Source organism: Podarcis tiliguerta (genome assembly GCF_965153285.1).
Source record: "Podarcis tiliguerta genome assembly, chromosome: 2".
NCBI classification, from domain to species: domain Eukaryota; kingdom Metazoa; phylum Chordata; class Lepidosauria; order Squamata; family Lacertidae; genus Podarcis; species Podarcis tiliguerta.
This window is the reverse complement of record NC_139535.1, coordinates 83,811,783-83,826,207: the sequence shown is the minus strand read 5'-3', so window position 1 is coordinate 83,826,207 and position 14,425 is coordinate 83,811,783. Positions and strand designations below refer to the sequence as shown.

General features: G+C 42.0%; 1 protein-coding gene across 1 annotated transcript in view; it reads left to right on the top strand.

The window, feature by feature from the left end:
- Positions 1–14,425, top strand: part of TRIM16 (tripartite motif containing 16) — a 680,679-nt gene that overhangs the window by 418,484 nt on the left and 247,770 nt on the right. The window lies entirely within an intron of this gene.

The window sequence follows — 14,425 nt, the reverse complement described above, 5'->3', positions numbered from 1 at the left end:
TACAGGTCAAAGGGGAAAAGGGGGTGGAGCAGTAAATATGACTGTTATCATTGTACGGTAGACTACATTCTAGCCACACAAAGCCAGAGGTTTCTACACAATCCACACACAGAGAGAGAGAGACCCTCCCTCCAGGCATGCAAGATTATCACACTTCAAGCCAGGCAAAAGCGCTTGAGGGTGCAGAACAGGGCCATTGAGGGGGTGTGGCCTGGGAAGAGGGGTGTGGCTTAGGGAGGGTGTGTGGCCTGGGGAGAATCCCAAAGGCAGGAGAAAGAAGTTTGGAGATCTACATTTCGCCCCTCAGCCTGAGGTTCCCTACTGCAATATGTGGATGCAACTGAGAGGGTGCAACTTTGCAAAAATAGGTTTTCCAAGCCTTTGGCATAAGCTTGTTCAATGTAATCATGGCAACCAATGCCATGGTTGTTTCACAGTCCCGAGTCTTTTTTAAGTTTAACAAGAAACTGAAGCTCTTCACATTTTACTCCACCCATTGGATATGTGCCAATTAGTGGCTGAAGGCAGACCATAATGGTTTCTTCAGCTGCATCATATGGCTTCACCAATTCATTTGGGAATCTCAGCCTTGTGGTGCCCTGGGGAAGTTTGTTCCCTTTCTCTATACCCCAATTCCACTCTCCTAGGTAATGTGGACATATTCTATTCAAACGCAAGCTCTTTTGAATCCCATTAATTTCAATGGAGGAGTTTGGCTGCAATTCTACAGACACTATCCTGAACAAAAGTCCCATTGAACATGGTGGTATGGGACCTACACCTAGTAGAGATTCCTTATGATTACATGAATATGAATCCCAATGAGACTTAAAATGGGACATAATTTAAGCTGGACTTTGGCCTGTTTTTAGAGCAGCCTGTTGTCTCCTGAGAGGAATTGTGCTGCAGAACATCTGGAGGGCACCAGGGAGATGAAGACTGCTTTTCAGTGCCCCCCTAGCGCAAATTCATCTCTCATTCCCATTGGCTGACTTCCAGAAAAAAGACACAGAGCCTATCTTTTTTGGCTGGTTGGTGAACTTGTGTAGGAGTTAAGATTCCTGTGGTGTTTAACTATTTGAGGTTTTAGTCTTCTCTTTCATTCCTCATTGGAATTAATCACTCACTCTTTCAATTATTTACATACACCCAAAAGCCAAGGATGTCTGGGCAGGCACTAGGCACATTTTTTTAGAAATAGTAATTTGTGCTCTTCTGCCATCTTTGATGACCACCAAAAATGGCACTGCTACATAAATTATATCCACACTATTAATGCAATAATGGATTGTTGGAATCAGTGGTGGCTGCTATGGAAGATTTGGAAATAATGCTTATGTAACAAGGGGAGGTGTTGCTCCTTCCAGCACCAGATACACCTGATTTAGCTTTTAAGAGGAGAAGAAAAATACCTAAGACATTAAACCTCTTATCCTCCGCCTGATAGAGCAATATTGGAAAAACCTGTTATTTGGCAGCAAATGGGTTTATTAACTTCTAAAGGGGACCATGTGTTTGAATGTGATAGGGAAAGGAGCATTCGTCAGAGTGCTCATTGGATCAAAAGATGAATTAATCCTTTGAAGAAACCTAGCATTTCAAATCTGCAACTTTAAACAATCTACCAGGCTACAGACACAGAGCCACGGAAATGCTGCCTAATCCCTTTCATCACACTGAAAGTTGATCTGCTGCTTTTGGTTCCAACCCCCAGAAAGTTGATCTGCCACTCCTGTCTTGGGGAAAGAAGTGCAATCCAGAACTCTGGAAGGTAAACATAAATGACAACATCTGGTTGTGTTTGGTAGAATGAAGTAGCAATGTCTAGTGATGGAATGAATCATAATGCAAGTGTCACTGCTCAGTAGATAGAGAGATTGTCCCAACACCTCTGGATTTTGGACAACCCAAAGCTGGTTTCCACTATCTCTGGATGAGAGACTGTCTGCGGCATATGTTGCACTTTCAACCTCTCAAGTTCCCTCCTCCCTCCTTGACTCAATTTGTCTCGATTCAGACTCTACTACTCCTGCAAAGTGTGCCACACTCCTCATCTCACATATACACCCAGCATATATTTAACTGTATCCCATGTATATTATATGTAAGTTGAATGAAAGATCGTACACACCAACAGCACGTATTTTGTAAATATTTATTTAAAGGGTTAATATCATACTTTCGACTGAAGTGCTCGATGTGGTTCACAATATTAATAAAGTTCGGTGGGTGGGATTCAAACTAAGTTGGTTCCACTTAGTCCTCAATGAGATCAATGGGACTTGACACAGGACCAAACTACATATTACATTAGTCATATTTATTCATTCATTCATGTGAGGGGTATTAAATGCCATTATTTGGTCAAAAAGGTTCCCAAAGCAGATTACAAAGATTAATGGAAAGATAGTACCAGTCTGTGCCCTTAGGTTTACCATTTAAAAGATGCAATGAAAAGGAGCTAGCATGTGGATCCGCAATGTGCCCCTCTTGTGTTTATATTGCTCTAGTTGTAACATTTGGGTCTTAATTGGAGATCCAATGTGGTATAGGCATTAGAGTGTTGAACCAGCAGCCCAGAAACCCAGTTCAAACCCAGTTGTTGCCTTTGAAGACAATCCAAAAGCTTGAATTACTGCAGGAAGCAATGCATTGTTTAATTAGCCAAAGGCCTGGAGGAAGAGGAATGTTTTTGCCTGACTCCTGAATATATGTAATGAAGGAGCCAGGTGAGCTCTCTTGGGGAGAGCATTCCACAAATGGGGAGCCAACCACAAAAAAGGCCCGTTCTCATGTTGCCACCCTCTGGACCTCTCGTGGAGAGGACACATAAAGAAGGGCCTCAGATGATGATTGCAGGGTCTGGGTCAGTTCATATGGGGAGAGGCGGTTCTTGAGGTATTGTAGTCCTGAGCCATTTAAGAGTTTATAGCTCAAAGCCAGCACTTAGAATTGGGCCCAGAAACTGTTTGGCAGCCACCGCAGTTGGGCCAGGATTGGTGTCACATGCTTAAACCACTTTGCCCCAGTGAACAACCTGGCTGCTGAATTCTGCACCATATGAAGTTTCTGGACCGTCCTCAGAGACAGCTCCACATACATACTTGTAGCATAACCAAAGACTGCTGGGCCTGCAGCATTCAAGTAAGTAGCCATATTAATTTTGCATGAAATTGATAATCCCTTTCCTTCTTTCTAGTAATGAATGGCACAACAGTAGCATCATAAACCACTTCTGCCACATGGTAGGCATTGCAGGCTCAATTGCTGCATTCCTTTTTTTATGTCCCCAGAGGATGACAGTGAGCAAACCTTGGGGACTTAGTGGCCCAGATGCCACCACATTGTTTTCTGGAGGGCAGATTAGATGCTATCAGAAGGTAGCCGCTAAGAATTATTAGTGATCTCGGCTGGATCAATGCCACTGCTGTTTATAGCCTGCAGGCAGTCAATCCTCTTAAGTCTTTGATCCCCATGGCTTCATTTCATTGCACTTGTCCTGAGAAGAGGCTGCAGGAAATATAACCTTCCTGCCTCCCAGACAGACAGCTGTCATTCTGCCTGGTCAAAGCTGCAGATGAGGATTTCTGCTGAGGTTACTGGCATGAATGATGAGCTAGCCAGAATCAACCGCATATCTTTAATCCTTAAAAAGAGAAGATTTTTCTGCTTCCTCATTCCCGAGATAGCTATTTTGAGCCCAAGATGCCACAGTGTCACATTTAGCTATCCCATCCCTATGCATCTGGAGAGTTCTGTAATTGCATTCTTTTCTGAGGCGGTAGCTTCAAAACTCAACATAAATTATTTGTCTCATGGGAAGATGGCTTTAGTATTTATTTATTTATTTATTTATTTATTTATTTATTTGGATTGATATACCGCCCTATACCCGGAGCTCCTAGGCCAGAGCCATAGTTATGGGGAGGCAGAGGGCTAGTTGGTCTTTTGCCCAAGGTGAAGCCTACAGAGGGTTCCCATTTCGACTCCCATTCTCTCTTTGTGTGTCCATGCAAATTTGTGTGGGAGGGTGCCAAACTGGGTCTTTGATCCAGGTGAACTACAGCCTCCTTTCGCCCCTGTCCTAGGCTCATGTATGTGGTTCTTCCACCATCATACCCACCCCAGCAGAAGGCCTCTACCCAAGTCAGCTTAGCCGGGGCCCTTTGAGGAAATGCTCAGGAAAGCTGATGTGTCAGATCTATTCATTTTGTTTTAATTCATAAAAATATTTATACACCACTAACTTGCATAGAAAGCATCTAAGGAGTGCAAAGCAAATATAAAATCACAATAAATAAAAGGGGGGAAACATGAAAGCAGAAAATGTGGGGCAATGCATTTCAGATAGAATTGGATATGCTCACTGTTTTACATAGGATGCATGTGCGGGACTTTGCCAAGTCTAACAGTGAGGAGGATGAAGCCTCTCTACATTTATATCTCTATAAATGCATCATCTTTGGGATACTTGGAGTGGGGGGAGAGAGAGAGACACCTGGCAGGAGACTGACAGCAAAACTGCTTTATTGCCAGTACGAAAGCATGACAAAGAGGACCATCCTGGCCTTGTCAACCCATTTTGCAATCCTTCTACCCCCGGAGAGGCTTTTGATGCTCAGCAATTTGTGGCAACCTTTCAAGACAGAACAGGGTGGCTCTCTAATTAAATGTGAAATCTCCCCCCATTTTGGCTGCAGCTTTAATTCATCATGTTCCGCAGCTGGGGTAATGATACTGTGCAGTGCATCTGTGATGGAATTTTCACCATTATGAACTTCCTTTTGTGCTCCAAACAAATTGGAATACCAGTGCCTTATCTGCAATAGCTGCCTTATCAGCACTCGGAAGAGGACATAGCAAAAGAATGGCATTGGTTTGGGTTGATTGGCGAGAAAGGAGAGACAATTCACCGGGAAAGGCAGATGTAGGAGGTTTCTGAACTGTCCAGTATGAGGGATGGGCGATTCCTAATAACCTTAGCCAGCAAAAATAAAATAAAAGAACCTGTAACACTGGTTTGATCATCTCCCCCTTTGGGAGACAATTTTGTGCAAACTTCACAGTGGAAACCCACATGGAAGTAGCATTGAGTTGGCATGGGTTTGATAGTCCTGTTGCCACTATGCTCTTAGCTCATCTGATTAATGATTTTTGCAGTGTTACATTTTGTTGTTGTTGTTGTTGTTTAGTCGTGTCCGGCTCTTCGTGACCCCATGGACCAGAGCACGCCAAGCACTCCTGTCTTCCACTGCCTCCCGCAGTTTGGTCAAACTCATGCTGGTAGCTTCGAGAACACTATCCAACCATCTCGTCCTCTGTCGTCCCCTTCTCCTTGTGCCCTCCATCTTTCCTAACATCAGGGCCTTTTCCAGGGAGTCTTCTCTTCTCATGAGGTGGCCAAAGTATTGGAGTCTCAGCTTCAGGATCTGTCCTTCCAGTGAGCGCAGTGTTACATACACAGTGGCGATGATGCACATGAGTTAGTCATCTGAGTCTCCACTGTGTGGACTGCAAGTTATTCTGCAGTTTTTCTGTATAGACTCAGTCTGTACAAACTACCTATGAGGTGGTACTCCTGGATGGTACCACTTTAGACTGCAGGGAGAAGAATCACGTGATTGAATGTTTCCCCTCAATTATTATTTTTTTATTACCCTGCCCAGAGAACATTAAGAGAAAATGAGAAAGATTTTAGTTTAGTTATTCCATCTCATGTTAGTTTTCCATCTGAAGGGATTTATTGTGAGGGAACATTCAAACATGCAAAATAGCATCCCTCTCTGCCATCACTTTCAAGAGGTGGGATAGTTGAGAAGCAGTTTATGACCTCATCTACTCTTTGTTTGGAGAAACAGGATTTCATGCCAAGGAGAGGTGCTCTACTCCAGAAGAAGGCAATGTGGTACCCTCCAGATGTCACCGGACTACAACTTTCAGCAACCCTGACCATTGGCCTTCCTGGTTGGAGCTGATGGGAATTGGAGTCCTAGATTAGAAGGGCATAGAATGGTATCTCCAACTCAAAGAACACAGACTTTAAAATATATATATTAAGTTTTACCAAAAAAATTAATATACAGTGGTACCTCGGGTTACATACGCTTCAGGTTACAGACTCCGCTAACACAGAAATAGTACTCGGGTTAAGAACTTTGCTTCAGGATGAGAACAGAAATTGTACTCCAGCGGCGCGGCAGCATTGGGAGGCCCCACTAGCTAAAATGGTGCTTCAGGTTAAGAACAGTTTCAGGTTAAGAACGAACTTCTGGAACGAATTAAGTACTTAACCCGAGGTACCACTGTAAAGACTGCCAACAATATATTCACAAAGTAAGTTCCCAGTCCGTCCGTCCGTCTGTCTGTCGCCCCCCCCCCCCGACTTCCCCCAACTTCCCCTTCTGGTTTTTTACATATTCATTTCTCCTGCTTGTAATCTTACCTCTTAATATATGCAGCTTTAAATTGCACATTGTTATTATATTCTTAACATTTTATTCTCCTCTTCATATTCTATATGTTTTGTGCGAAGTATGAGCAGGCCAGGGCTGAACTGATACTACCCTTGCTGGTGCCTTTCCGGGGAAAATCAGAGGCTCACTATGTCAGGTTCCTACTGGAAGACCAGACAAAAGCTAGAACGTTGGCAGTGGCAAAGTTTTTATCGGTGGTGGCAAGAACAAATGAGCCCTATATTCTAAACAAAGTGCTTGATTAACCTGGAGGTAGGCTGTACGAACTCTGTATTGATTTGTAATGTTTTGTTGGGTCTCTGGACCGTAATAAAGATTGTTGTTGTTGTTGTTGTTGTTGTTTTGTAAGTGTTTAGTCAAACCCTCAAAGAACACACACTTAATTAGTTGGAAGGAAAGGTGTGAGTCTTGCCATTTCAAACAAAATTGGCCAGCTGCAAAGTTTCTGAAGTTGTCAGGCCCAGTCTTCACAAACAATTGTCCATGTGCTAAAACTGTTTATAACCTGTACTATTTTGCACAGGGGGTGGAGACATTGGATCTGTGCATACAGAAAATGACATGACAAAAAACATTTCTGCCTCATGTCATATATTTCATTTGTTAGGAAATGTATATATTGGTTTTCAGTTCCATCAAGAACAACCAAAGTGGTTTGCATCAGAAAACCACAATGTAATTTATATTAAAATGTAATCATTTTAATCACATCAAATAAAAAACAGGCACAATAATCACAAGATCAACACCAGGATCTGGGATAAACGGTTAGAAGGCTGCTTGAGTATATAGAAAACATTCAGTCATATCACCAGCTGCATCCTAGAGTCAAGGAACATGTTTACCATGCAATTTTCTGTTTATGTAGGTGGCTTATGATATATGCTTAGTCTAGAACTCCCACCTTCATTTCCCCTTCTCCATATATATACCTTACAGCAATCTCCCCAAACAGGTCCTCTCCAGGAGTTTTGAACTACAGCTCTTATCAGTTCCAGGCAGCAGCAACTTCATACAGCCATACCTACTGGGGTTGATGGGAGTTGTAGTCCAAAATATTTAGGGGGTGCCTGGTCAGTGAAGGCTGCTTCAAAGGCATCCTAAGAAAAGTTTTGCTTCTAGGTCTGAAATATTGTACAATCTGCTGCCTGTGCCAAGAAGAAAATGACATTTCATTAAGCTCTGAAATCTGAGCAGAGAGAAAAGGAAGTTTAATAGTACAATTATGTTTTGGTTGCTGCCTTTAATCCTAACGACCTCCCCCAGCATGGGGAAGAAGGGCTTTTATGAACAACGCCAGTTGCTTCTGTGACAGAAGCTAGACTGACCAAGGGAAATGAATTCACTTTTTCCCCCCCCATATAAAGATATCGCAAGAGAGAGAGAGAGAGCGCAAGCACGCCTGGACGCGAAATACACCCTAGCAGATGTGTAATATCATTAAAGCTGGCTCTAATATAATCTAAGCCACAGTTTGGTGTATTAATGCTTTGTTTATCTTGAAGCACAGATGGATATTTTTATTAGCATTACTCTGTTGATGCAGCTTCAGGAAAGGTTAGTCCAGAGGGCAGATGTCTATGTTATGAGAGAACATTCACTCTGAAGCTGACTAGCAGGAAAGGTGAAGCCTTTCCATGAAATGTCAATTAGAGAATTAAACCTTGTAGATGTTGGCAGCCAGGAATGTCAGTGCAGACTTTAGAAGCAATTAAATCTAGTTATTTATTTATTTAATTATTTTTTTAAAAAAATCCTTCTTTCACTCCTACTGCAGGAAATAGGTACATTTTTATCAAATGCTTTCTTTTTTCTTTTTTTGCTGGTTCTTTTCAAAGAGGGTAGTCCAAAACTCCTTTCTCTTAGATTAATTGGCACAGCACTTAATATCCTGCTGAGGGGACAATGGAAAATATTCTCGTGATTAGGATGCTAGGAAATGAGGGAAGGGAGAGGAGGGGTTGAATTCGGGGCTAACTCTGGAGTCCATTGACAATGGAATGGACACTTTTGCGCAACCTTTTTCATTCCCTTTTAAGGAGCACCGATGTTACTTAGGGATAAGCACTAAGTCCACATTTAATACCGGAGCAAGAATGAATTCTGGGAGTGACATTCTGCAGGGCTTAAGGGTTTCATGAAATAATTAGCATAGGAAAGAGTGAGTCAGTCCGTACCTACGGCCAAATCATAACCCCGAGGATGTTGCAAGCTCTGGGTTTGATATCCTGGCTGTGCAAAAGAGTCTTTTCTTCAGGTTAGTAGTACAGACCTTTTAGAGACTCTGAAAACATCCTAGCTGGATCCAGTCCAGATCTTTTGAATACTGTGAGCAAGATCAAATCCAAAGTATCAATAAGAACTGCAGCAAGCAGGCAATTTCACAGCATGAATTATGTTTGAGCTCTGCTTCTTTATTATGCTGAATCATTTACCAGAAGCAGCCATGACACTGTCAAATATTTCACTCCACAAACCTAGAACAGTTTCCACAAAAGGTTTAAATGTAGCGAATACACCACATATTTAAACTGGCCATCTTCAACTTCAGTTTGCCTTTTTCAATTACGTGAAAGAGAGAAAGGTAATTTTTGAAAATCCCTGTGTTAGTGTGACACTATGGGTCTAAATAAAAGTTATGGGGTCTTGTAGCTCCTGACAGCATGAGTTTCCTCCAAACTTCTCCATGGTAATCTCTTGTTAAATAAATACGTGATGTAACATCATTTTGATGAGTATTTTCATGTCCCCACTCCAATTCACTGGGTGCCACTTGGAGGGAAAATACAGTGGTACCTCGGGTTACAGATGCTTCAGGTTACATACGCTTCAGGTTACACACTCCGCTAACCTAGAAATAGTGCTTCAGGTTAAGAACTTTGCTTCAGGATAAGAACAGAAATCGGGCTCCGGCGGCACAGCGGCAGCAGGAGGCCCCCTAGCTACAGTCGTACCTCAGGTTAAGAACATTTTCAGGTTAAGTACGGACCTCCAGAACAAATTAAGTACTTAACCCGAGGTACCACTGTATCTGGGAAAGGGGAAACACTGAATGAGATGAATCTTTCTTACATGTGCTGGGTTTTACTGGGGATGCCCGTGGCTGAGATATGGGCTGGAGGCAGCTACACGATAACCACCATAGCATCCTGTTAGGTCCTCTGAAGGGCCATTAATGTGTGTGTTGTGTAATGCCCCAAGGAGGAAGCATCTGACCATTTTAAGACAGGGGAGCAGAACCTTATTTCTTTAGAGAGTCACATTACAGTGCAAGGAGAATTGATATCTGTCAGGGACCACATGCTGGAGCTGGAGATGCTAACTGATGATTGGTGGAGGCAAATATAAAAATGTTACAGATTTTGTAATCTTGAATGATGGCCGCTCACCCCGTCCATAAAAGGTGGGCCAGCATGTCAGCTCCTTCTCTCTCTCACACACGGAGCACACCATTTCCCCCTACGGCCGTTGGCTCGCACCCCCTGGCTGCTACGGAGCATCACGGGTCACCCGCCAGACCCTATTTTGAATCCCTCCCATCTGCAATGGGAACAGACCTAGGAGTGGCAGTCTTCACTCCAGTCCACTCCAGGACCATAAAGAACTGGCTGGCGCTGCTCACTCCTTCTGATATTCAGATCGCCGTGAAGAACCACCCCATCATTAGTTTCACTTGGATTTTTGACCAACCCTAAGCATTAAAAAATGGCGGTTCATATTTCCAAAAAGAAATATGGATCAACTGATGAGACTCTAAAATTGTGGTCCTCAGTATCGCTTTAATTATTATTTCACTGCTTTTCATTCAGATATGCTAGAAAAATAACAACTTTATCTGCTTGTTCCAAACCGAAGGTCATCACCTCCATAGGCAGAGCAACCTTCAGCACTAGATTTTTATCCGATGAGTCCCTCTCATTCCAACCTAACCATGTCTTTCTTTTTTATTATTAATAAGTGGAGATTAGAGTTAGCTTTACTCATATGCTTGGGATCAATTTGGATCATCTACCTCGAAGCTATTACAAATGAGTGTGTCATCCTTTGGTGATGCTTTTCGTAATTAATGGCATAAATGGGAGGCGGCAGATTCCTTAATCTGAATAATGTGTTTGCAAACATCTGCTATGCTGGGAGGAGAAGTGGGGAGGGGAGGAACCCTCCGTCATGGAACAATTCTGGAAGTTTTTGGAAAGTCATTGAGGAACAGAAGGATGGGAGAGTTTATTTTGTAGAAGACTCCTGGAAGGATTCTTCAAGATAAAGCATTCCTCATACCTTCCCTACATTACTCACATCAGGTGACTGCTAATTATATTTATGCCTTGATACAATTTGCTAGTTTGGTATGGATAGGTGAAGTCTGTGCTTCGTCATTTTGGCATCTTCTTTAAAAAAAAAAAAAAAAGACAGATGAAAAATCATCAGGAGCATGGAGCCAGGAGCAAGAAAGATAAATAACGCCAGGAAGCTGATCGCTGCCCGTCTGTCATAAAATTTCATTAGTTCTGACAGCCTGTACAACATAAGCAGTGAATGAATACTAACTATACTTCCTCCCTGTCTGCTTCCATATTTCACTCGTATCGCTTGGCCCACAGAAAGCACCAGGCTAGGCCAGCCTGGGAGGAAAGAGCTGCCAGAGCATTCACACACTAAATTATAGTCTACCCCATTAGAATTATCTATGAAGAAGAAGGGAAAGGGCGGTGGCGGCTATATTTAATATACAGACTTTCTCAACACTATGCTTTGCATGCTGTGCAGCAAAAGACAAGAGGGGAGACTGAAATATTATAAGAAGATAGTCTGTCTTCCTACAGATCTGTGGGTGTTTTTGCAATCACAGGGACACAGGAAACACCAGTTTTACTTTAACCATAGTAAGGCCTTTATTTTGACATCTCTCACTGTCAGAAAGCCAATCAATATCCACTCTATCACACCACCAAAATTGTGCTGCCCTGCGTTTAAGGTGAAATGTTATTTTCCAGCTCTTGGACAAACCTTTGCAAACGTGCATCTAGAATTATGGGGGAAGGTTTTGAACATAGATTGGATATTGGAATGGATTATGCTACTGGTTTATTTTAATCATACTTTGAGTAGTGTCTGGCTTTTTATTGTACTAATATATGATTGATGATGGCCTCTGGATAAGCAACAACATCTGGAATCCATGGGGTAAGAGCCTAACAGGAAGATGCAGGCAATGGAATGGTTAAACACCCCTGTACACTGCTCTGCTCTGCCCTGCTCTGCTCTGAATTGCCCCTTCCTGAAGCTACGGTACTTTCCCCTATAAGAAGCAGCCACTGGAGTTTAATATGCATCTGCTTGAAATGTCTGTGCAGCTTCTAAGGGGCACCTATTGACACATTTCCATTGGTTTGAACTCCTGCTTACAAAACTGTGCCCCACTTCCACACAATAAGCCCCAAGCAAGCTCCAATTATCCTTTAGTACAGTTGGCAGTCCACTTAGAGTTGTTGCATCCATAAACATATAATAGAATACACAACATATAACAAATCAAAAGCATGCCGTATTGTTTGGTGATTTGTTTTCCAGTGTTCAATAGATGTCCATTTATTAATACTTCCTTTCCTTTACACACACACACATACATTTTTGACATGAAAGCATACTCATGCAACTTAGTTTCCCATTAAGACAATATAGGTAACACTGACAACTTTTGGGATCTTGCATAGCATATCTGTGCAACAACTATTACATATGATAAGCTGGAGGCATTTTAAGTAGGGGTGGAGGAGATGCAAATCACTTTAAAAAAAAAATTCAAAGAATCTAAAGCAACCTTCCCCAGCTTTGGGTCCTTCAGCTATTGGTGGACCATGACCCAAAGGTCAGAGATGCTGGGAGTTGTCCCAACAACATCTGGGGACCCAAGATTGTGGATGGGGGGACTGATCTAAAGGAAGATAAATATTAAGTTAGCACATTAACCATTTTCAAATAACCCATAATGGCCCTACGCCTTTCTCAGGGCTTCCTGCAGGTCCCACACTGTTGGCCTTTGTTGTCAGGCTGATTCCTGCTTGTTTAAGAAAGTGATACTGAAGCAGCACTCCTGTTGGCCTGTGTTCCCTTTCCTTAACAGCAGGATGGCTAAGGCTGCTTCACGCAGAGGCCCTAAGTTGCAGCAGGCTAGGTCCTTGAGAAGAGCTCATCATCATTATTTATTATTATTATTTATTAAAATTATATATCGCCCTATGTCCATAGATCTCAGAGTGGTTCACAACACCAGGGTTCTTGGGGCCATGCCATGGTATATCCTGCCACCTTATCTAAAATTAACTGTGTCTACCCAGTCCTTTTTTACGGCAATGCAACTTAAGTTAGTTGCAGCTATCTTATTCCATTGTTTTCAATAGCATTTAGTCATAGGTAAATTTCGCTGGATCTTGGGTATATGTTCTCATATGCAGATTGTATCTTAAGAGTTTAAAAAGATGTTTCAGAGTGAAACTAGGGGGGGATAATTAATGTAGGAAAACAGACATGCAGTTCTGCATAGATTTAATGGAAATCCATTATGATCTTGCAAATGTCAAGGGTTACTAATACGGTGACATGGTCTCAAGGACAGACTGGATGAGGGCTTTCAGTGTTTCAATAAAAGGCCTCATTCACTACGGACATGTGTTTAATTAATAAAATTCATTTTCACCTAGCTTTTCAATCTGCTTCTGGCTCCAGAGTGCACTACTTCAAATAGTTCCTTCTGTTTTATTATTTTTATTAAGTACATGGAGTTTATTAATACAGTTATTAGATATGTTTCTACAGCCTTTCACTGGGATTTTCATTTGCTCAAAACAGAGATGGCTCTTGTGTGTCCCACACAGCAAATTCACTTCAGAGAAGGAATCTGACGCAACAAACCCTCCTTTGCAACACACACCGATCCAAAACAAACCTTCGAGACACACTCCCCCCTCCAGGGTTTCTGGCCAACCAGCCAGGAATCTCACAAATAAATAGAGTTGTGGCTCCATGGGTGAGCTGAGAATAAATCTGTTTCACCCGAAATGAGATGGAAAGTAGAGGTCAAGCTTGCTTAGTGAATTGGTGGCCGAATGCCAAAACTAGTCACCCCAAGGGCAGCATAAAATGATTCATTTGTTAGCCTGACCCAACAAATCTTGTAAAATAAGGTGGTACACCTCTCTCTTTGGAATCTCGGTAGAAAAAGTTGATGGCAGCACTTTTTCTGAATGCGTGTATATGCCCATTAAAAGATTAGCATTATAGCATTATAATTATTTTATATTACTTTTAGCATACAAACCCATTTTCAATGTGGACTCGTTTATCACTGGAATAATACTATCACATCATTATCTGAGCAGGCTATGCTCCATGCACTGAGGTAGCCTAAACATTCAAGCAGAGAATTTAGCTTCAAAGGAACCCCAAATTTTCACAAGACAAAAAATAATTTCTAGCCCTCAAAGGAAATGTGAGGGAGGAGTACACTGTTCTGATGTGCTAAACTTCTCCTTAACCCTTTTATAATGTGCCTTCCAGCAGCAACAAATCTTCATATTTATTACTTATACATTCCTTTCTACTCTCTACTCTGCATTTTGAGCAAATTTATTCCATACCCTCAGATATTGCATTCAGAGTTACATATGCCCATTTAGTAAATGCATTTAAAGTTGTTTGGATTATAGTACTCATTTGTTGCATTCTAGAAGATGGATTTATTTAATCATTTAGTTTGTATCCACTGCATCCTGGTCATTTTTAACCTATGAAGAGGGCAATCCTAACTATGTCAACTCAGAAGTCCTGTTGAATGCAGTGGGCCTTACTCCCAGGAAAGTTGGTTTGGGATTGCAGCCTAAAGCAGGGGTAGTATACCTCAGAGACTTTATCCCTTTTCTGTCTTGTTTCTATGTAGCTCCCTCCTCAACCCC